The sequence below is a fragment of the Ursus arctos genome, unplaced genomic scaffold (assembly GCF_023065955.2).
Source record: "Ursus arctos isolate Adak ecotype North America unplaced genomic scaffold, UrsArc2.0 scaffold_17, whole genome shotgun sequence".
Lineage (NCBI taxonomy): Eukaryota > Metazoa > Chordata > Mammalia > Carnivora > Ursidae > Ursus > Ursus arctos.
The window spans coordinates 13,355,376-13,378,081 of NW_026622841.1; the positions used below are offsets into that span (position 1 = coordinate 13,355,376).

A 22,706-nucleotide genomic window follows, 5' to 3' on the forward strand; every position below is an offset into this window, starting at 1 on the left:
CACAGAGACGGCCCCTTTCACACAGGAGTGTTATCTCCTGCTTTCAGGAAGAAAAGGAGGGTCGGGGTGCTCTTTGCACCTGCTATTTCTCAACTGCCTTTAATTCAAAATAATCAACATGCCAGAGTGGCGTATTTTGGGGTGACATGCTCTGAACATCTTCATAGTTAAAGGATGAAAATGGGTACAGTGGTACTGCCATCCAGGCCAAGGTAGCATACAGGTCACGAGCACATATGTGTCTGGAGAGAAAAAGCATGATGGGTGTATCTTTGTTAAAGTACGTGAAATGCTGCTAAGTACCTCCCTCCGCGACAACATCCGCTCAACAACTAAGTACGTCCTCTACTCCCTCGTGCTGGAGAGCCCAGTATGACAAAGGGCACTGAAGCAGCATTTGCATGTCACAAAACTGCCTCAAACCGAAACAATTCTGACACTGACAATCTGTTGTCTTTTTATTTTGACTCTCCTTATCGTTGTGCCAATGTTGCATTTTAGCTATTTTTGTGTATCATAAAACCTTTATTAAAATAACATGAAAGGGGAGAGAAAATATTCCCCACCTCAATTCTAGCATCTGAATACATCTGTTCTGATTTTCTATATTCCTTCCAGGCTCCAGGCTCTGTTCTTCAGACATTAGTGTGTTTGTGTGTATGTATGTGTGTGTGTGTGTGTGTGTGCATACACACATATATATACATATATATACATGTATATATATATATAAAACAAAGTATATACACATACATATATACATTCTCTTTTTTTAAGATTTTATTTATTTATTTGTCAGAGCGAGAGAGAGCACAAGCAGGGAGAGGGGCAGGTAGATGGAGAAGCAGGCTCCCCGCTGAGCAAGGATCCTGATACGGGACTCAATTCCAGAACCCTGGGATCATGACCTGAGCCAAAGGCAGATGCTTAACCAAGTGAGCCACCCAGGCGCCCGTATATACATATATATACATATGCGTAAACATACACACATATATATATTCTTAACCTTGCGGCCTGAGCAATTTTGTATTCTGTTGCTGCCCATGAATATTATATTACCAACTTTCTCCTATGGTTTTACATAATTACAACTTCCAATTGCAGATAAAATTCTACAGGATAATACACTATAATTTATATAGCTACTCTACTAATATTGAATAATTTACGATGTGTCCCTTTTTTCATACCCATCCTTCCTCATAGATCGCACTGCAAAAAAACATCTTTGAGCAAAAATATTTCAAAATCAGCAAAATATTCTTAGGATCGATTTCCTGCAGTGAATAGGATTATTGTATGAGAGGGAATAAACATTTTCATGGTTCTTGATACCACAGCTAAATTGCTGTCCTAAGGGATGTGATCAGTGTATGTGGTAAATTTGTACAATACATTGTCAGGACACCCCATGCCCCACATCAACACAGGAAATGGTCCATAAGGCCAGTGTTCTTGGATGGGAGTTTCTGAGTACCACACCCCATAAATGAACTGAAGAGTGTTACGCTTGTGTCCACTTACTATCTGCCAAACTGCAGGCACAGTTTACGCAAACCTATGGCAATCTGTCATCTGTTCGTAGTCAACTTCCAAAATACTGCATGGCTACTTTTTTTCCTTGCAGATTGGCATTTCTGGGGGTATGTGTCTATATCTCTACTGTAATTGACACAGGTCTGAAAGGCTAGGAAGGGAGGCTTGTGAAAGAAAGGGGGGACGCATAGAGGGAGTACACAGAAACTCAAAGCCATGGGATTTTCCAAGATTGGCAAGAATCCAGGGAAACTCGATATGCAACAAAGCACTAATCTTTGAGCTACAATTGTTCCATCTCCTAAATATTTTCTTTCAAAATCAGATTTGGCTTAAAAAGCATATGGGTATTTAACTGACAAGGAACAATCTACAATTTTTAAATCTCTCCATGGGGGAAAAGAGCCACATTGTGCTTCTGCCTCATTACTCCTCCCTGGCTGTACATTTCTCACCCCCGTCGCCACCTCAGCCCCCCTGCTAGGGCTCTCAGGAGAGCAGCTTCGGTGCTAGGCCATCTTTTTGGTGATAAACATTCAGCTATTTCACAGGGATGTGTGAAGGTGAAATCAGGAATCTGTATGAAGACTTTTTACAACTAGAAATAAAGCACTAGGTTTCAAGAATAAATATTTATTGGTATTAATTATCATGAATATTTCCAAGAGAGCAAGAAAAAGAGAGAAAACATTGCTAAAAATAAGAAATTGGGGGAAAAAAACTGCTGATGTAGCGGTCAAATTAAAAATAAAGTTGAACATGATTTTGGGAGACTGGTCATAAATATATCAAGTCGGTATTAAAAGTGTTGCATTTTGGGTCAGTCCAAGTAAATATGCATTCTTGGCTTCCTGGGAAATCTGAAATCCTACTAAAATATGGTGAATAAAATCTGGTTTTTGAAATACTCTTCTCTCCCATCAGATAGAAATGTATGAAATTCTAGCTGATGTGTTTTTACACACTGTTGAGACAGTCATCAAAGCAATAACTGAGAGCACATTAGTAGGTAATAAGCTGATATTCATCCACAAACAGCCCCTGAAAGCTTGCAATGCTCAGCTTGCTGTGGTGGGCACTTTGGAGGATTAAATATGAAAAAACCCCTATCATTTCCATTTACAAATATGACTTTTTCTCCTAAGGAAGGATTTGATGGCTAGGGGATGCGGTGTGTCCGTTGCTTGTTGCTATACTCAGGACTGAGGGGGGCCTGGAGTTTGATCAACTAATGAATCAATGGTTATTATGGTTTTAAATCCCTCCCTGCCAATTCTGAGATATTAAAATGGGGGTGTAGGAAACATCACAAACTGTCATTTGCTTCTTTAATGTGATTTCTGGGACACCAGGAAAGCTTCTCTGAGCAATAAACTCACTTGTGTGCTATTCCCTAAAACACTGAGGTGCAGGATTCCTTTGCTTTCAGCCCCTGATCGCTCAGAAAATGATGGAGGCAACTCGTTGAGCTGATAGTTGTTGACAATCACAACTGTTGGTATGACTTGGTTTCAGATTTTGTCTTGAGAGGGATTTTGTTTGGGCAAGAGCTTAAGAGCCAACATATGGAGAAGAGACTTCAGGCAGGTTGGGGAACTCAAGAGAGAGCTTGGCTCACACCACAATTTGGTCTAGGATCAGCACTGTACAAAACACAAACCATATATATATATTTTTTATTTATAAATATATCTATTTTAAAATATATATATATATATATATTTTTTTTTAAGTACAGCAGGTAAATCTACAGTCTTTCTGTAAAAATGTGGAACAATGTGATAGTCCACAAGATGACTACGTACATAAGAAGAAAGTGAACGAGTTTCCAAAAGAAACTTCCAGACCACTCTTGCGAGTACCTTGCAATAAGATGGAACTTTGACCATCCAGAATAAATCAGGCCTGGAAGAGATCCATGGGCAGCAGAAGAGGGAGCCCTCTGAGAAGAGTAATTAAGTGCCATCCCAGATGCCAATAGGCAGTATTAAATAGATGAGACTGCTTTGTGGGAAGCCAACCGCTGTATTACTTGAGTGAGTTTTATCAGCGTCTGCCATTTCTAGTGCATGAAAGACAAGAAGGTACAGATTGCCCACTGACTTTCACTCTTCAAACTTGCTTTTGTACAAAATAGTTTGGGACTGAATATGCAGAACCTTAATCACCCTGTTCCCTTCAGATGTGGTGACTCAGGTAGAATGTTCCCGGCCACGTAAGCCATGGATCTGCCCACCACCGGTCAGGAGCAGGCTCAGCTTTACTGCTGGCCTTCCAAACCCTTCTGCTCCAAACCCTAAACTTGCAAAGCCCTCTGTTACAGCAGCCTAAGGAATTATTCTGAGGACTTAAGTCTTGTAAAACAGCCAAAACTCCCTTAAATTCTTTCTTGAGAGGCCCCCTATTATGTGGGGAAGTGCCAACTCCACCCTCCGGCCTGCTTCCTGCTTGGCAATTTAGAAAGCAAGCAGAACAGTGAGCTTTCCTAGCCCATTATTCACCTCTGAAAGGTAATCAAAGGGAATGCCTTTCCTCCTATTATTCTATTGTTCAGTTTTATGGAGGACTGTCTCTGAATACAGATTTTGTCAAAGAAGCCCAGAACCTAATGTAAACAAAAATTTCCAGATAGTACTTGCTCGAATTATCTTATCCCCCTGGCTGGCTCTGCCACGTTCCTGAAGGACTGTGAGCTATCACAACCGGGGCCGCCATATCATTTCATGCACCTCGACAACTCAGCATCTACCTGCGGGACACCCAAGTAGACCGGGAGGGCACCAGCCTTCAATGTCATATAAATGGAATCATACGCTGGGTATGGTTTTACGTCTGGCTTCTTTACTCAAGCTGACATTTGTGAGAATTGTTCCTGTTGCTGTATGAAGCTGTTATTGAACATTTAAATTTCGTATAGCCTTCCATTGTAGGAACATACCACCATTCATTTATCCATTCTGCTGTTATGTATCCATTGGCCCTTTGCAGTTTGGAACATATGTTAGTTTCCTACTGCTACTGTAATAAATTATCACACATTTAGTGGCTTAAAATAATAAAATTATCATCTTATAGTATGGAACTTAGAAGTCTAAACTGGGTCCACAGGGCTGTGTTACGTTGCAGCCTTTAGGGAAGCCTCCAAGCTGCCTTTTACAGCTTCTAGAGACCACACGTATTCTTTGGTTCATGGTCTCTTTCTCCATCTTCAAAGCCAGTAATAACATCTTTACTGCTCTCTGCCATCTGCTTCCATCCTACCTCTTCTCTCTGACCTTGACTCTCCTGTGTTCTTTTTGTAAGGATCTTTGTGGTTACATTGGGCCCACCTAAATAATCCAGAATAATCTCCCATCTCAACATCTTTATCATATCTTTTGCCATGTAAGGTAACATACTTAGTTTCCAGAGATTAGATTGTGGATACTTGGAGGCCATTATTAGCCCCCCACCGAGCACTGTGAATCAGCCTGACATGTGCATTCATCTCCCTGTCTTTGGTGTGAACATTCTGCATTTCTCTGGGCTGCATCCCTGAGAACAGGATTACTGAGTTATAGGGTATAAAAACGTTCAGTTTTAGATTCTGCAAAAACAGTTTTCCAAAGTGGTACTAAGTTACATTCCTCCAGCAGCATATGAGAGTTCTAGTTGGCCCACATCCTCTCTGACACTTAATATTGGTAGTTAACCATTGTGAATATAAAAAGGTACATCACTGTGGCTTAGTTTGCATATCTTTAAAGACCAGTGATGCTGAACAGCTTTTTATATATTTATTGGTCATCTGGATAGTCTCTCTTATGAAGTGTCTGGGGTTTTTTTAGTCTTTTGCCTATTTTTCTACTGGGTTGTCTTTTTCTTATTGATTTGTAGGAATTCTTTATATGTTCTCGATCCAAGCCGTTTGTCACTTATATGTGTAATAAATAAATTCTCACCCTCTGTGGTTGGCTTTTTATTCTTTTAATGGTATCCTTTAAATGCACAGAAATTCCTGATTTTAATGTAGTCCAATATCTACAAGGAAATCTCAAGAAATGTTTTTAAATATTTTGAACAGAATGAAAATAAAAGCACAACATATCAAAATGTATGCAGTGAGGCTAATGCTATCATTAGAGGAAAATTTATAGTACCAACTTCTGGCACTGTTGATTCAAACAATTATAGGTTTATTTCCTATCCTACTAATTTCTGCTTTTTTATTTATTGCCTTCTTTTCACTGTTAGATTTGACTTTCTCATTGCTTTTCTAAATTCTTTAGATAGATTTTTAGATCATTGGTTTTCCAGCCTCTAAAAATTTTTCTACTGTAGGCATATTAAAGCTACAAATATCTCTCCACATGGCTTTAGCTGCATCCCCCAATTTTGAAATTTGGAAAATTTAATTATGGCTTAATCAAAATATTTTCTAGTTTCCATTGTGATTTCTTTTTTGACTCATAGGTATTATAAGTGCTGAATTTCTAAACATATGGAGATTTTCTCCTCATCTCTTATTTCTTATGTTTAGCTTGCTTTCACTGTGGTCCTGGAAAATCTTTGAACATTGGTACTGCAAATTCTCAGTACTTTGGTAGCTCCCCAATGCCTTAAAAAATGTTTTCATACTTAGTCCAGCTTTTTTAGTTGTTTTCAGGAGTAAGCTTGATACAAAACAACCTATTCTGCTATCGCCAGAAGCACGATTACCACCAGTGATAATTTAATTGATTGTGATGCCACCACACCCAGAGATGACAAGGAAGGAAGGAAGGAAGGAAGGAAGGAAGGAAGGAAGGAAGGAAGGGAGGAAGGAAGGAAGGAAATAAATAGCCATCACTGCATCCATGGTTAAGAGTTCAGCCTCTCAATCTTAGCATTCCATCTTATTTTCTCCAAAGCCCATGTCTTACTATTTCTAACATGCCATTTATCGCTGCTCTCAAAGTCGTCCTTGACAGACTCCACATTTTCTACCTGATCTTATTTCTCCTGTATCTTAATGAGCCCCCCATAACACTTTTTCAATACTCTTCTCCCTCCTATTTGCAAATACCAAATGCTGCACACCCAATTGTGTTCCTTTGTTACATTATTCTCGGCCTCTCCTCACTTTTCTTTGAAATGTCTGCCCTTTGATTATTTTTGTCTCATGTGTAAGAAAATAGATATGTAATTATTAAAGTAAAAAAAGAGGGTCATCTCTGTGTCACTGAAATTGCCTCAAACACCAGCAGTGGCACATGCCACGTTTGTGGGAACTCTGAGCTGGTGTACAAGGCCAGGCCTTCACCTCACCTGGGTGAGGGGGCAGGTGAGAGGATTCATAGTGACCTGTGCAGATGTCATCAAAGGAGTTATACACCGCATGAAGGGTACAGTGCTTTACATTTAGAGATTCTCATTCCCGTTTCAAAATCTCAAAGATAACACATGGTTCTAGAAACGTTTATTTTATGTAGTTTTAATTTTTAAAGTGGATCTACTCTCTGTTGCCCTCCTCCAAAGCTGGCAATTGCAAGCCTCCCTCCCAGATGGGTAGGACTCTTAGCCGGAGACATAAATAGTTATAATACTCATATCAATGGGCTCTGCAGTATTGCAGGTATCTGAGTGGAACCTGGGGTGAGGGTAGACATACAGTCATTGCTGGCTTCCCCAGACCAAAAAACAAACAAACAAACAAACAAACAAACAACAAAAATAATAATAGAATTCCTCTTTTTTGGGAAGAGGAGTTGGTGAGATGGTTTTAGTGTGACAGGTTTATTATTTCTTCCCGAGACCGTTAGGAAGAGTAATGGTGACCATCCCGGGCAGACTAACATCTATTTGAATTGTCAAGCCATCACGAGAAGAATGCTCTGCCAAGGCGTTGTCTCTCTCATTCTAGAACTCAATCCCTCTGCTGCAACCAAGGCTATTTCCTCTCCTTTCCTCACTGGAGACAGATTAGGTGGTCACCACATCTGTAAAATAACCCCCAAGGTTCTAGACGCCACAACTATTAACCTGCTCCTGAGCCCCTCCCTCCAATAATCCCTGTCATTGTCACCTTTTCTCACAACCAACTGAACTGGTCTCTCACCCTGTCCTCATCTCAGACTCTCCTCTGAATCGGTCTCACCCTAAAGATGACAGAAGTGTGCAGATGACACGATACTACACATAAAAGTCCCTAAAGGTGCCACCAAAAACTATTACAAGTAATACACAAATTCAGTACAGTCGTAGGATACAATAATAAAAAAAAAAGAAATGCAACAGATTTTTGTGTAAGATTTTATTTATTTAATTGAGAGAGAGAGCCAGAGAAAGCACAAGCAGGGGAGGGGGAGGGAGAGAGAAGCAGACTCCCTGATGAGCAGGGAGCCCGATGTGGGGCTCAATCCCAGGACTCTGGGATCATGACTTGAGCTGAAGGCAGACGCCTAACCAACTGAGCCACCCAGGCACCCCTGTTGCATTTCTTTTTACAAAATGAAGTAGCAGAAAGAGAAATTAAGAAAACAATTCCATTTACAATGGCACCAAAAAGAATAAAGTACCTAAGAATAAACTTAACCAAAGAGGTGAAAGACCTGTACTCTGACAACTATAAAACACTGATGAAAGAAGTTGAAGATGACACAAATAAATGGAAAGATAGTTAATACTCATGGATTGGAAGAATTCATATTGTTAAAATGTCCACACTACCCCAAGCATACAGATTTAATGTAATCCCTATCAAAATACCAACAGCATTTTTCCCAGAAAAAGAACAAATAATTCTAGGGGCGCCTGGGTAGCACAGTCGTTAAGCATCTGCCTTCGGCTCAGGGCGTGATCCCGGCGTTCTGGGATCGAGTCCCACAACGGGCTCCTTCGCTGGGAGCCTGCTTCTTCCTCTCCCACTCCCCTGCTGTGTTCCCTCTCTCGCTGTCTGTCACATAAATAAATAAAATCTTAAAAAAAAAAAAGAACAAATAATTCTAAAATTTGTATGGAACTACAAAAGACCCTAAATGGCCAAAGCAATCTTGAGAAAGAACAAAGTTGGAAATATCACAATCTCAGTTATCAAGATATACTACAAAACTATAATATCAAAACAGTGGTACTGGTACAAAGATAGACACATAGATCAAGAGGACAGAATAGAGAGTCCAGAAATAAACCCATGCTTATGTCATTGATCCATGACAAAGGAGGCAAGAATGTACAATGGGGAGAAGACATCTTCTCGATAAATGGTGCTGGGAAACTGGACAGCCACAAGCAAAAGAATGAAACCGTACCACTTTCTTACACCACACACAAAAAGAAACTCAAAATTGATTAAAGACCGAAATGTGAGATCTGAAACTGTAAGAGTCCTAGAAGAAAACATAGGCAGTAATCTGTCTGACGTCAGCCTCAGCAATATTTTTCTGGATCTGACTCCTCAGGCAAGGGAAACGAAAGCAGAAAGGAACTATTCCGACTACATCAAAAATAAAAAGCTATTTCACAGCAAAGGAAACCACCAACAAAATGAAAATGCAATCTAGTAAATGGAAGGAGATGTTTATAAATGGCCGATCCTATAAGGGGTCAATATCCAAAATACACGAAGAACTTATACAACTCAACACCAAAAAAGCAAATAATCTGATTTAAAAACAGAGAGAGCACCTAAATAGACATTTTTACAAAGAAAACATCCAGATGGCCAACAGGCACATGAAAAGATGCCCAACATCACTCAGCATCAGGGAAAGCAAATCAAAACCACAATGAGACACCACCCTATACCTGCCAGAACGGCTAGAATCAAAAAGATAAGAAAGAACAAGTGTTGATAAGGGTGTTGGAGAAAAAAGGACCTTCATGCTCTGTTGGTTGGAATGCAAATTGGTGCAGCCACTGTGGGAAACCGTATGGAGCTTCCTCAAAATATTAAAAATAGAACTACCATATGATCAGTAATTCCACTACTGGGTATTTACCCAAAGAAAATGAAAACACTAATTTGAAAAGATAGATGCACCCCTATGTTTACTGTGGCATTATTTACATAGCTAATAGATGAGCAGACAAGGAATATGTAACACACGTGTGTGCACACACACACACACACACACTCATGCACAATGGAATATTACTCAGCTGCAAAAAAGAATGAGGTCTTACTATTCGCAACAACATGGATGGGACTAGAGGGCATTATGCTAAGTGAAGTAAGTCAGACAGAGAAAGACAAACACCACATGATTCCACTCTTATATGGAATCTAAAAACCAAAACAAATGAACAAACAAAGAAAAAGCAGAAACAGACCCATAAACACAGAGAACAAAGTGAAGGTTGCCAGAGGGGAGGTAGGCAGGGGGATGGGCTAACTGGGTGCAGGGGAGTGGGAGGTAGAGGCTTCCAGTGAGGGACTGGATAAGTCACAGGGATGAAAGGTGCGGCTTCGGGAATGTAGGCAATGGTCCTGTAATAGCGCTGTACAGTGACGGGTGGCACTACATTTGTGGTGAGCGTGCACTAATGTATAGCGCTGTGAATCACTGTTTCACACCTGAAACTAATGCAACACTGTGTGTCAACTATACTTCAATTCCCAAAGAACACGTAATCAAGTTAAAAAATGGGCAGAAGTCATGAAGAGACACTTCTACAAAGAAGACATACAAATGGCTAACAGACACATGAAAAATGTTCAACATCATTAGCCATCAGGGAAATTTAAATCAAAGCCATTTTGAGATACCACCTTACACCAGTTAGAATGGCAAAAATTAACAAGACATGAAGCAACAAATGTTGGAGAGGATGTGGAGAAAGGGGAACGCTCTTACACTGTTGGTGGGAACGCAAGTTGGTACTTGGAGGTTCCTCAAAAAGTTAAAAAATTGAGCTACCCTATGACCCAGCAATCGCACTACTGGGTATTTACCCCAAAGATACAGATGTAGTGAAAAGAAGGACCATATGCACCCCAATGTGCATAGCAGCAATGTCCACACTAGCCAAACTGTGGAAGGAGCGAGATGCCCTTCAACAGACGAGTGGATAAAGAAGATGTTGTCCATATAGACAATGGAATATTACTCAGCCATCAGAAAGAATGATTATTCACGATTTGCATCAAACCAATGGAACTAGAGGCCAGTATGCTAAGTGAAATAAGTCAAGCAGAGAAAGACAATTATCATATGGTTTCACTTATATGTGGAACATAAGGAATAGCACGGAGGACATTAGGAGAAGGAAGGGAAAAATGAAGGGGGGGAAATCAGAGGGGGAGACGAACCATGAGAAACTATGGACTCCAGGAAACAGACTGAGGGTTTCAGAGGGGAGGGCGGTGGGGGGATGGGCTAGCCTGGTGATGGCTACTAAGTCAAGGAGCACTGGGTGTTATATGCAAACAATGAATCATGGAACACTGCATCGAAAACTAATGATGTACTGTATGGTGACTAACATAACAATAAAAAAATATAAATTAAATAAATAAAAAATAAAAAAAATAAAAAATACGTTTTTAAAGCCCACAAAAAAAGAAAAGCAGCAGAATCAGTGCTGAATGTCACAGGACACAGAGCAAGGGACTGTGTCATCCCAGAGCTACACACGCTGTGACAAACAGGACTACTTCGCTGTGTCTTCAGAGGTAGCTTATCACCATGAAGAAAACACAGATCCTACTGGATAAGATCCCTGACACGGCACAGCCGACACAATGATGTCATACCCGGGGGAGGAAGACGAACATCCCAGGGATTGAGACCAGCTCCCCAGGGAGATGAAGCCAACAGAGTGGGACGGCACTTGCCAGCAAGAAGTTGTAAACAGATTGAGGTAAACATGAATGTGTCCTTTTGTTCAAGGAGATTCTAACCCCGGGAGAGCGGAGAAGCATCGTATCATATAGCGGAGAACTACCATATATCAAGGCACAGGCAATAAACACCTGCAAGGATGTCTCATACATCGCAAGCAGTAAGCAAACACACCATTCGATAACAAATGGCCATTCGTTCGCCTCCTCTTCTTCCTTGTGTGAATTTGAAGGCACGTGGTCAGAGTAGAGAGGTGGTAAACTATTCAAGCTCTGTTAGGGTCTTTGAGGGGTCCCGAGAGATAACACCCCTCTTCCCTGTCTGATTGATGAGCCTGTTGAGACGCAAAGCAGGAAAGACGGCAGGGACAGGCTACGCCATCACCTTCATGAATCTGACACTGAAGATGCGGCTTCCGTCTGCGAGCCAACGAGCCTTCTGATACTGAGCTCCTGTCACAGCAGCCCAGACCATGGCAGCCTCTCACCCCAGCCCTGTCCCTCCCCAGCCCGCCCCCCAACTCACACCCTGACACATGGTGGCTCCCAAGAGGAAAACAGGGAGGGTCTGTGCCAATCACATTGGGAAGGAAATTTATTCTTCCCAAATCTCCTATCAGCCAAGTCACTCCATCTTCTCTGAGCAGAGGGGTTACATAAGAAGAGCCTCCTCCCCCTGAAAGAATGTGGGGAATAAATGTACCCCCAAAACCTAACCCTGGTGCCTCGCATGCCTTATGGGTTGCACCCTGGGGTCCCTCACCAAACGCTCTTGGCAAAAGTCCTCTTTAGAAGGTAATGATAAGGTGCGAGTGTGCATGTGTGTCCTCCGTGTGTGGGTTTGTATGTATACGTGTGTGTGAACATCTGTGTGGGTTTGCCTATGATGTAAGTGTGTGCACATGTGCATATGTATACATGTGAGTTTGCACGTGAGCATGTGTATATGAGTGTACAACCGTGAGCGAGTGCGCATGCACACATAGGTGTGCATTGCCTGCGTGTGCATAAAAGTGTAGGCATGCATGTGTGCCCGAGTGTGCACTTACAGAGTCGTGCCTATAGCACACGTGCGTGTGTATGTCTGTCTCCAGCTCTGGAGCCAGACATTCAGGTACGTGTTTGCACAGACTGGTTCCGGCAAACATTCCTTGAGTACCTGCAATGACCAGTGACCGTGGCAGCCAGGAAGAGGGGTGCTGCGTGTCTCTAGATGCGGAAGGATTATAAGCTGGTGAGGAAAGAGACACGTAGGCGATCAAAGCTGCTAAATGCTAGTGCAGCACGAGGAAGGAGAGGCGCTCTGATCCGTGGGATGGTGGGCATACTTGAGCGCAGCTCGAGAGAAGATGGGAGGTGCCCGGGGGCATTCCAGGCAAAGGCACAGTGGGAGCTCAGGCCAAAGGTGCAAATACAGGGCCTGTTTAACAAGGAGACATCTGTAGTGTCAGGGCAGAAATAATATGAGAGTTACTGTATCCGATCAGATCGGGAAGAACATTTGGCCTTTCTCCACCTTGTTTCACAGGTACGTGGTGACGAGTGACGGGAGGAGGCCAGCTCGCGGAGATCTCTGACTGTGCTAGTAAGCTACGCAAACCTCCCTCCTTAAGGCATAGGGAAGCTGTCGTGTTCGAGAGGAGATGGGGAATGGTGAGGGTGGTGGTGGAAATTTCAGGGCTAAGAGCTTCGTGCCGGCCGAGGTGAGAGAGAATGAGGGCCTGAACGAGGTGACGGAAAGGAGGGGTCAAAGAGGGGACAGTTTTGTAGATACGCTCAACAGTATTCTATGAGGAGGGGAGGAGGTTTTCAACCTGGCAACTGGCTGGATAATGGTGTCAGCAGCATGAGGAAGAAATTCACTGAAGTTAATTTCGAACCACTGTGTCTGCCCTGGTAATCTACCAGAGCTAGACTCTGTAATCCCAAAGCTTACACAAATGTCGACGCTTGGGAATTGTGTCCTCCTTCTGGTGAGACACCAAAGAATGAATGGTTTCCGTTGCCACCATGCTTCCTCTACCTGAGAAAATCATTCACTTTTAGAGGAAAGGCTGCAGAGTGACTCTAGTCGATGGACAAGGATTTGCTGGGGCAGCTAGGACGCAGAAGTGGAACCCAGGACCCTCACTATGTCCCATCAGCCAGGATGGATGGGGAGAAGGTCTTCAGCTATAGAATTCAGCAGAACCAGGGGCTAAAGATAGGTTGGAGTTGCAAAGGGACACACAACAGTAACCGAGGTGGAGTCTAAGAATGTGGAACGGTTAGCCAGAAATAGGTCAGGACCCAGGCGACTGAAAGCCAGCAGTGGCTGGATTCACAGCGTGGGGGCCTGAGAACCCGAAGGGATTGAAAAGCTGAAGATCTAATGATGCGAACCCGCACGGCGAAGGCTACAGCCTGAGAAGGTACAGAGGGCACTGGGGCTCAGTGGCCCGGAGCAGAGAGGGCAGCTCTTAACCAAATCATAAGCCCCTGGAAGGCAGAGAACACAGATGTGACAACTTGATCAGCAGGCAATCAATAGGTATTGGTTGATTGATGGGCTTAAATAAGCTTTTCAAGAGGCTAGCCTCTAAATTGCTACCTTATATCTTCAGAATGGCTTGGACTTTCTAGTTTCTCTCTCTCTGTGTGTTTTTCCCCCCGGCAGCTGTCACGGCCTCGGCAAGCTGAAGCTGTTACTATTTCAGCATCATTGCTAAGAAGGGCATCGGAGCATCTTCATGTCAGGCTGAGCTCACTCGTCCAGATTAATTCCTTAGATGTTCAGCATAAATTCTGGTAAAGTCACCTTTCGGTCGGAACAAAAGACAGATAACTTGCTTTATCTGTGAGCCTCTTATCTTGTGGAAAAACCAAAATTCTCATCCATTCCAATTTTCACGGCAATTCAAGAAATTGCTAGAAGAAAAACGTGGACTTTGGAAGGATATGTGAAGCCAGCACTCTGCCCCTTGCTGCCCTATGAGGGCCCCACCATTCCGGCAGTTTCTAATTCAACTCCACAGGGATTCAGAGACCTGGTGACAACTGCATTCCTGAAGCTTCCTACTGGTTTTAAAGAAGTGGCTGATTTTCACTTGTATTTATAGAAACCTCAAGAACTATCTCCAAATGCCAAAGGTCCAAGAAAATATCCAGAATCTTAGAGCTTGAGAGGACATGTGGGGTCACCTAAACCCTTCCTGTGTCAGATGAGTAAACTGAGGCTCAGAAAAATGACTCTTGCCAAAGGTCCAATGAAGCAGGATGTTGGCACTTTGCACTGAGCTCCCCGGGTTTACTGCATCACGCCTCCTCATTGACTGAAATACTTGCACTGGATTCGGATATTAAAAAATAAATGCAAAAAGGTCTAAAAATATAACAAAAAAGAAATGAAAACCAAAAAAAAAAAAAAGCGCAAAAATAAGGGGGAATCGTCTTTAACAAAAGAATTATGCCTATGGTATTTGCTCCCTAGACCGGGGAATTATTCTGCTAAACACACATATGCATCCAAAAGACAAAGTACTCTCAAGCTGTCTAAACATGTATTTCTCAAAAGGTTTATTATATTCCTTTTTTCTATGCAAAAATGACAAGCAACGAGCAAGTAATGACAATCCCCAGCACCCAGCATTATGGAAATTCAGGTATAGAAGTTTCGCCCTTCATGTCTCTCAGTGTTTATCCCCCAGAACAAAGGAAAATTACAGGCATTGTGCTGACAATGGAAATGCAAGCTTTTTTTTTCCCCCTCTGGTTTTCTGTTGCTTGGGTATAATACCACGTGTGCCATAAAACTCTCTCCCATCTGGCTGGTTTTTGAACTTCTCTGGGACCCAGTTTCTGCAGTTGAACAGTTAATACTCTTGAACACTTGGGAACTGCTAAATGAAGGAGATTCCAGAGAGAGTCGTTCATGACCTTCTGCTTGTGTGAGTTTTGCTGAGGCGGACCTCTTGTGTTACCGGGACAGAAGATCTACTAAAATCTCTGGGGTGAACCCTTCACCAGGCTAATTTCACTCTGAGACTAATGCGCTCGGTGCATTTTAGAAGGTATTGTAAGCGATGTTGCCTCGGATATGAATATTGTTATAACTCTGAGTATTATGCTTTTTCCCTCTGATTCAGGGCGTCACTACAACATTTCAACCATTCTATTAGGCCACACCTATAATATTTGAACTCTGGTAAAATACAGGGAAAAGACCAATACTGTTTGACATTATTGAAAAAGTATCAAAAACTGTAACGTACCTATGAATTAGCCTAACCCCCTGAAAAAAAAATCACACGAAGTTAGGGATAATAACACTGATAAAGGATATAAAAGACTACCTAATTAAACAGAGATATGTGCCGTATTAATGAATGGGACAGCTTAGCGCAGAATAGATGTTCATTTTCCCTAAGTTAATCTCTAAATCAATGCAAATCCCAATCAAAATCTCAAGATGACTTTTTCTCTTGCTTTATGGAGATGTAATTGGTACATATCGTTAAGCAAGCTTAAAGTGGGCAATGATCTGATACACGTGTGTCTATACTGTGAAATGTTTACCACAATAAGGCTGGTCAGCCCATCCTTCACCTCACAATGTCCATTTTGTTGTCCTTGTTATGGTGAGGACATTAAAACTCTACTCTTAGCAACTTTTGGGTATACAGTATAGTACCGTTAGCTATAGTCACCATGCTGTGCCCTAGATCCCCAGAACCTGATGGATTCAAGAGGATTTTGTAATTGGAAAAAATAATTTTAAAATGAATAAAGAAGAACAGAAGTCCACAAAGAGCCAAGAAAAGCAACAACTGTACGAGCTCTATCAGATAGTGACCCAGATTACAAGCATCAGCATAGGAGAGGCAAATAGAATAGGAAGTTTGAGAACAGAACCACATGTATATGGGGAATTGCTCTGTGATAGGGCTGGCATTATAGATCAGAGGGAAGGAGTCAGATTATAGAATAACAGATCTTGGAAAATGTGGTTCACGCTGGGAAAAAATAGATGTAAATTAATATAAATGAAATATTGAAAAACTTAGAAAATTGATCCAAATAGATTGACAATCACAGTATAAAGAAAGAAACACCAAATAGTTTTAAGACTATAAAGATACTAATAGGAAATATCTTTATAAGCTTAGAGTAACAAGGTAGATTGGGAAAAAGAAAACAACAGAGCACCGAGGACTCCTAGGGCAGTAGAACTACTCTGTATGATACTATGAGGCAGTTACATGTCATGATAAATTCGTCCAAACCCATTGAACGTACAACACCAAGAGTGAACCGTAAGGCAAACTATGGGCTCTGGGTGACCCAGATGTGACAATGAAGGGTCACTGATTATAACAAGTGTCCCGCTCTGGTGAGGGACATTTATAGTGAAGGAGGCTACGCGTGCCGGGGGCAGGGGCTTTGTGGGAAATCCCTGCACCTTCTGCTTAATTTTTCTGTGAACCTAAAGTGTTTGTTAAAACATATCAACACACACATTTTGCAGCTCCTCCTATCAGCTGGATGGGGCCTTTGTCCCCACTCCTTGACTCTGCACTTGGCCATGTGACTTGCTTTGGCCCACGGGGCGTTAGCCATATGAAGAAGCAGAGGCTTGAACGGCACATGTACACTGGGGGGCTTGCCTTCCCCTGCTGCTGGAAACCCTGAGACCACCATGTGAAGAAGCCTGGGCTAGCCGCCTACAGTCTGAGAGGCCATGTGGAGTGGAGGCGCAGCCCCTCCACCCAGCGGAGGTCCCTATGATGTAGGACCCCCCCTTCACCATCCAGCCCCAGGAGGCAGGCCCAGTCCAGAAGAGTCACCCCACCAGCCCATAGCAATGTATCATTGTTGGCCTAAGCCGCTATGCTTTGGAGTGGTTTGTTACATAGCAAAAACTAGCTGATTTGAGTAGGGACACAAAAAGCACAAACTTCAAAGGAAAAAATCCATGGCTTTACGGACATCAAAAGTAAAGCTTTCTCTTTAAACCAAGACACCCTGTACAAAGGTAACACACAGGAAAGGTACTGGAAGAAGATATTTTGCAAAACTAGGACAAAAGCTTAAAATCCAGAAACTAGCCACTAAGAAACACATGCAAATCAGCAAGAAAAAAATAAAAAATAAAAAAATGGGCAAAAATGTGAAAAAGAAATTCACAGAAGTGAAACTGGAACAGCCAATACACGAGGAGCCTCTCAAATTCATTAGTAATCGGAGAAATGCGGATTGTGTTTAAAATGAGATACAACTTTACAACCTTCCGACTAGGAAGAACTAAAAAGTTGTGTAATAGGGGCTCCTGGGTGGTTCAGTCAGTTAAGCGTCTGTCTTCAGCTCAGGTCATGATCTCAGGGTCCTGGGATCGAGCCCCACTTTGGGCTCCCTGCTCATCAGGGAGTCTGCTTCTCCCTCTCCCTCTGCCGCTTCCCCTGCTTGTGCTCTCTCTCTCTCTCAAATAAATAAAAATCTTAAAAGAATAAAAATTAAAAAATTAAAGATAAATAAATCAAGTAAAAAGTTGTATAATAGCAGCTGCTACCAAGGATGGAGGGAAATGGAACTCCTTGCTGCACTATGAAGGGGCAAGGGTCACCTGCCGCCACTGTGAGCATAGCTTATTTCATCTAGTTTACATCCAAGGGTGAAATCAAAACTATTTTGTACTCTTACCTGAAAACAGCCACTCACACAAGAATCAAGGTGCTGTTCCCTGAGTTAAGGGTTTCTCCTGGCCCTGGTCTTATTACTTTGGTTACACCTGGTTGGTCAAACATTATTCTGGATGTGTTTTAAGAGTATTTTTAGTTGAGATTAACATTTAAATTGGTAGACTTACGTACAGCAGCAGATTGTCCTCTTTACCGTGGGGTGGGCCTCATCCAATCAGTTGAAGGCCTGAATAGAACAAAGACTGACTTACAAGAGCAAGAAAGAATTCTCTGGCCCAACAGCTTTCAGACTGGCAACCACCACATCAGCTCTTCAACCTGACGGCCCACCCTGCAGATTTTGAACTTGTCAGCCAATTCCTTAAAATAAATCTCCTCTCCATATATGCACATCCCATTGGTTCTGTTTGTCTGGAGGACCCCGACTAATACCCCAAGGAACTTGTGTAAGGAGCTGATCAGAGGAGGTCAGCCAAAGAGTTTATACCATCAGCTTTTGACTGCAGGGTTGGTGGGCTGGATCAGTGATAAGTAACAACTTCAGAACAGCATAGTGGAAAGAGACGCTCAGATCTCACGTAGGCAGTGCTCTATTGCCAACAAACAGAACTAATTGTTTGTATGAAGGGGAAACATCCCTAAAACAACAAGGACCCACCACCAATCCCAAAGCTCAGTTTTAACCACAACAATTCACCAGATGGCTCAAGCTTGATTTCCCAGGATGTGAGACAATTCCATGGAGGAAAACCAAGCTGATTTTAAAAATTGGAAGCAACTTGATTACGTAGGATTTTTTTAAAGTTGTGCTTGTTTGTTTGTTTTGCTTTTTGCTTTAATCACTCAGTAAGGCCCAGTTGCCGTACTGTAAGAATCCTATGTGGGTCAGGTTGGATGCCAGGTTAAACGTTAATGAAATCCCAGGGAAATCTCAGGACAGTGAGTGGGAAGAGAAAGCGGGTCACTCAGGCTGTCGGAATAATAGGACCACGGGGACTGTTTCTCCCTGTTTTAAACTTCTAATATTGCTGTCATGAAATTGACCAATACATAACCTTTTCTAAATTTAAGCATCCTTAGGGACAAACAAATAAACATGCTAATCTTTCCTCTCCATCGTCCTTTGGAGAAGCCAGACTCATGCCCCAGGAGCCTAGAATCAAAGCGCTTTTTCCTGATCATTATACGTGATTTAACTACAGGCAAAAGACGACACAAACTAATCAGAGCCGTGATAGATGGGTGGGTGGAGACGGGATTCTAGGGTTGGAAGGAATCTTAGAAACGTGTTTTGTCCATTCCTCCAGCTCTTGGGCCACACCTAAACTCTTCAAGCCCTTAGGGATCACCTCTAAAGACAATACCTAATCTGTTTTAGAAACTCATTCTGGAGTCTAAGAATACTTACTGTCAGGAAATTAGCGTTGTGAGTAAGTTCGGGCTCCACTCACACCCATTTCCTCTGGCTCTGAGCTCGGGTAGAGATAGACAGCAGCTGGACACATTTTAGCCCACCCCGTGACCACACGTGAAACTTGTCACCAAAATAGCCCCTGCCCCCCACCCCCACCCTCAGCTTTCTCTTCTCTGAGTTAAATGATTCTTTACTCCCTTCTCATTGTTTTCCTTCTCTAAACTAAACCTACCTGTGCCGAATCTTTGACAAATAGCCCATTAGAGGATTGGTTACTGCTGGCTCTGGGCTGACCAACTGTCCCAATACACCACGAGCTTTCAAGACATGGGACTTTCAGTGCTGAAACCAGGAAAAGCCCCAAGCAAACGGGGACAAGTGGCTGAGCTTGCTCTCCAAGGAGGAGAAATGTCTCCCCCCACCAACCACCAAATTTCAAGGCAACTCCTAAAATAATAGATTCGTGTCTGTGCCTCGGCTGTAATCCTCAGGGTTTGCATGGAGCCCGACTTCTCTCCCTGAAAGGCACTGCCCAAAATGTGTCGCTGTTATTGGCAGGGCTGTGGGCAACAATCCATCCTCTGGTGCTACAAGGAAGCTTCTCGGTTAATGACATGTCACTGTGCGGAGACAGGAAGATCAATCTTGAGTGCCCCGTTTGTTGTTCTGTTCCGAGCACAGACCTCCGTCAGGAGGGGACGCGGCAGGGCAGCAGCCCCACGGCGCAACGCACCTGCGTGCTCGCCACTGCGGCCACCTGGGTGAGCGGCACACCTGGGCACACAGCTGCAGCACCTGTGGCTGCTGACGAATCCGGAGCAAAGCCAGGAAGAGATAGGAAATGCGTGAAGGGATGAGAAACAGGGCAGGGGAAAAAGCCAAGGGAAGGGGGGATGGTGGTAAGAACAGCCTAAAGGGGTGTAGGAGAGGAAGAACTGGCTTCATCTTTCTTCCCCTCTACCCACCCAGGGTCCCGGGCTGGGGCCTGCACATTAGACAAAGACAGGTTAACAAGAGGGACCCGACAGGAGCGCATTGGCACGTGCACCCCACATGCACAGGGGAGCACCCAGTGGGGAGGAATTCCAGGAGCGGTTAGAACTTGGGCTTATAGTACGTCTTTTTGGTTTTGGTTTTGGTTTTTAATTTGAGAGAGAGCAACAGAGAGCACAAGCCGAGGGAGGGGCAGAAGCAGAGAGAGAAGACGACTCCCTGCTGAGCAGGGACCCCCCCCCCCACAACACAGGACTCGATCCCAGGACCCTGGGATCATGACCTGAGCTGAAGACAGACCCCTAACCAACTGAGACACCCAGGTGTCCCTATATTGCTTCTTAACAAAAGAAAAATAAATGTTTAGAGAAGTGACGAGACCAAGAAAAGGGCTTTGAGTTTCTAGGGAGGCAGATTGTGAGGTTAACATCGGGGGGACTACGGGAAGACAAGGGTAGTAAAGGGGTCATGTGGGTTTCTCTGCCATGGTTGAGGTCAGGGTCCAGCGATTCACTTCTGTCCTTCCTGGCAGAGAGGGAAGCAGGACACCTTGACAAATTTATACCTTGCTTTTAGGTGACTAGGTGAGGGCTGAGAGCTGTTCTTGTATCTGCTTCTTCTCAATGGCTTTCAGCCCAAAATAATCCTTATGCCAAAGCGGCAGGTACGGGGGTGGCCTAAGCTGCTGTCCTCCAAGGGCTGGAGCAAAAGCAAGAGAGGGAAGACTGCAGCACCCTCAAAGACGGGGGAGGGGAGGGGGGAAAAGGAAGATCATGAGAAGCATGAAGAGAAGCTTGTGTTGGTGGGAGAAGGAGGGACAGCCGCCTGCTGGGAGTTCACGGCCCCGTGGGGTGTCACACCGACCCACTGAGACAGCCCTGCCCACCTTCCTTGGCTTCCCCTCACACCGTCCAGAGGAATGGTTCCCAGACTCTCAGATTTCATGGACTAGAAGAAAAGAAAAAAACCAAGGATTAATTTCAAGCGACAAAGAACATAAAACTAAAAGTACCTTCTACTGTGCTCATTATTTCCAAAAGCGAAGGACATTGTGCGTCTCCGAGGAAGAAAGCTGTCACTGGCGAGCCCGTGCCAACAGGCGTGCATCCGACATTGTTCTTACTTCTCCCATTTGGCCAAGGAATGCTGAAAACCTTGTCACAGACTGGAGCCAGGTGTCAGCCTGGCATTGGGGAGGCACCGTTTCTGGGTGAATCTAAGAGTTGAGCCACGAGTTTCTTTAGGAAAACGGGAAAAGCTAACACTTACTGAGCACTTATCATGGGCCAGTCCCTGCACTCGGGTGTCATCTCCTGAAATCACAGACATCACCCGGCGCTGTTTACTGTCCTCATAGTCTGAATAAGGAAACTGAGGCCCAGAAGTATTAAAAAACCAAACTTATCCGTGGTCAAGTGAGAGAGGAAGGCTGTAGTCCAAGTCCCCTGACTCTAGGGCCAGCGCTTTACGCTACGATGCTGCACTTTGCTTCCTAACAGGGGAAGATTTGCCAGGCAACTTGGAAGGGTTTTCACAAGCTCTCCATCAGTTCCAGTCATGCTTCCAACTGAAGACATACAAGGGTCTCCCTAGGACTATCCTTCCCGAAGGAGAAATACTTCAGAGATTTAAACGCAGCCAAGGCTGCCTCTCCTTCTTGGCCTAGTCCCAGCTGGCTTACCTCGAGGTCCCATCTTCCTGCCCTGGCTCCAGGGCAGCTCCTCACTTGACTCCCAGGGTGGAGCCCGTTCTCTCCAGCTGCTATTCATATCTCTATCTGTGCAGAGGCTTCCTTCCTGCCTCCCCTTTCTCTTCAAGGCCTTCCCTTGGCGGTGCTTGGCTTGACGTCTAACTCCAACTGAACCTCAACACCAGAACTTCAGACAGATGTTGTCAGGAAGAGCCCCTTTCTTAGTTTTTGATATCAGAGACCTGGCGCCCATGGACGAATGCTCAGACAGAAGCCGATGGCTGTGAGATCACCCACGGGGGATCAGGTGACTAGTCGGCAGGAAATTGGGTGTCCTCCTATTCAAACACAGGTCTTATTAGTGTGTCAGTAGTGTTCATCTGTTCACCATTTGTTGATTTTTTTTTAAGATTTTACTTATTTATTTGAGAAAGAGAGAGAGCACGAGAGTGGGGAGGGTCTGAGGGACAGAGAGAAGTAGACGCCCCGCTGAGCAGGGAGCCGGATGTGGAACTCGATCCTGGGACTCTGGGATCGTGACCTGAGCCGAAGGCAGTAGTTTAACCGACTGAGCCACCCAGGAGCCCTGCTGATTTG

At 43.7% G+C, this 22,706-nt stretch overlaps 1 long non-coding RNA gene across 1 annotated transcript in view; it reads right to left on the bottom strand.

Annotated features, from left to right (window-relative positions):
* Positions 1-22,706, bottom strand: part of LOC123000890 (uncharacterized) — a 76,948-nt gene that overhangs the window by 25,172 nt on the left and 29,070 nt on the right. The window contains exon 5 of the long non-coding RNA XR_008959772.1: positions 18,180-21,367. This is a non-coding gene — a long non-coding RNA (uncharacterized LOC123000890). The remainder of the gene's footprint in view (positions 1-18,179; positions 21,368-22,706) is intronic.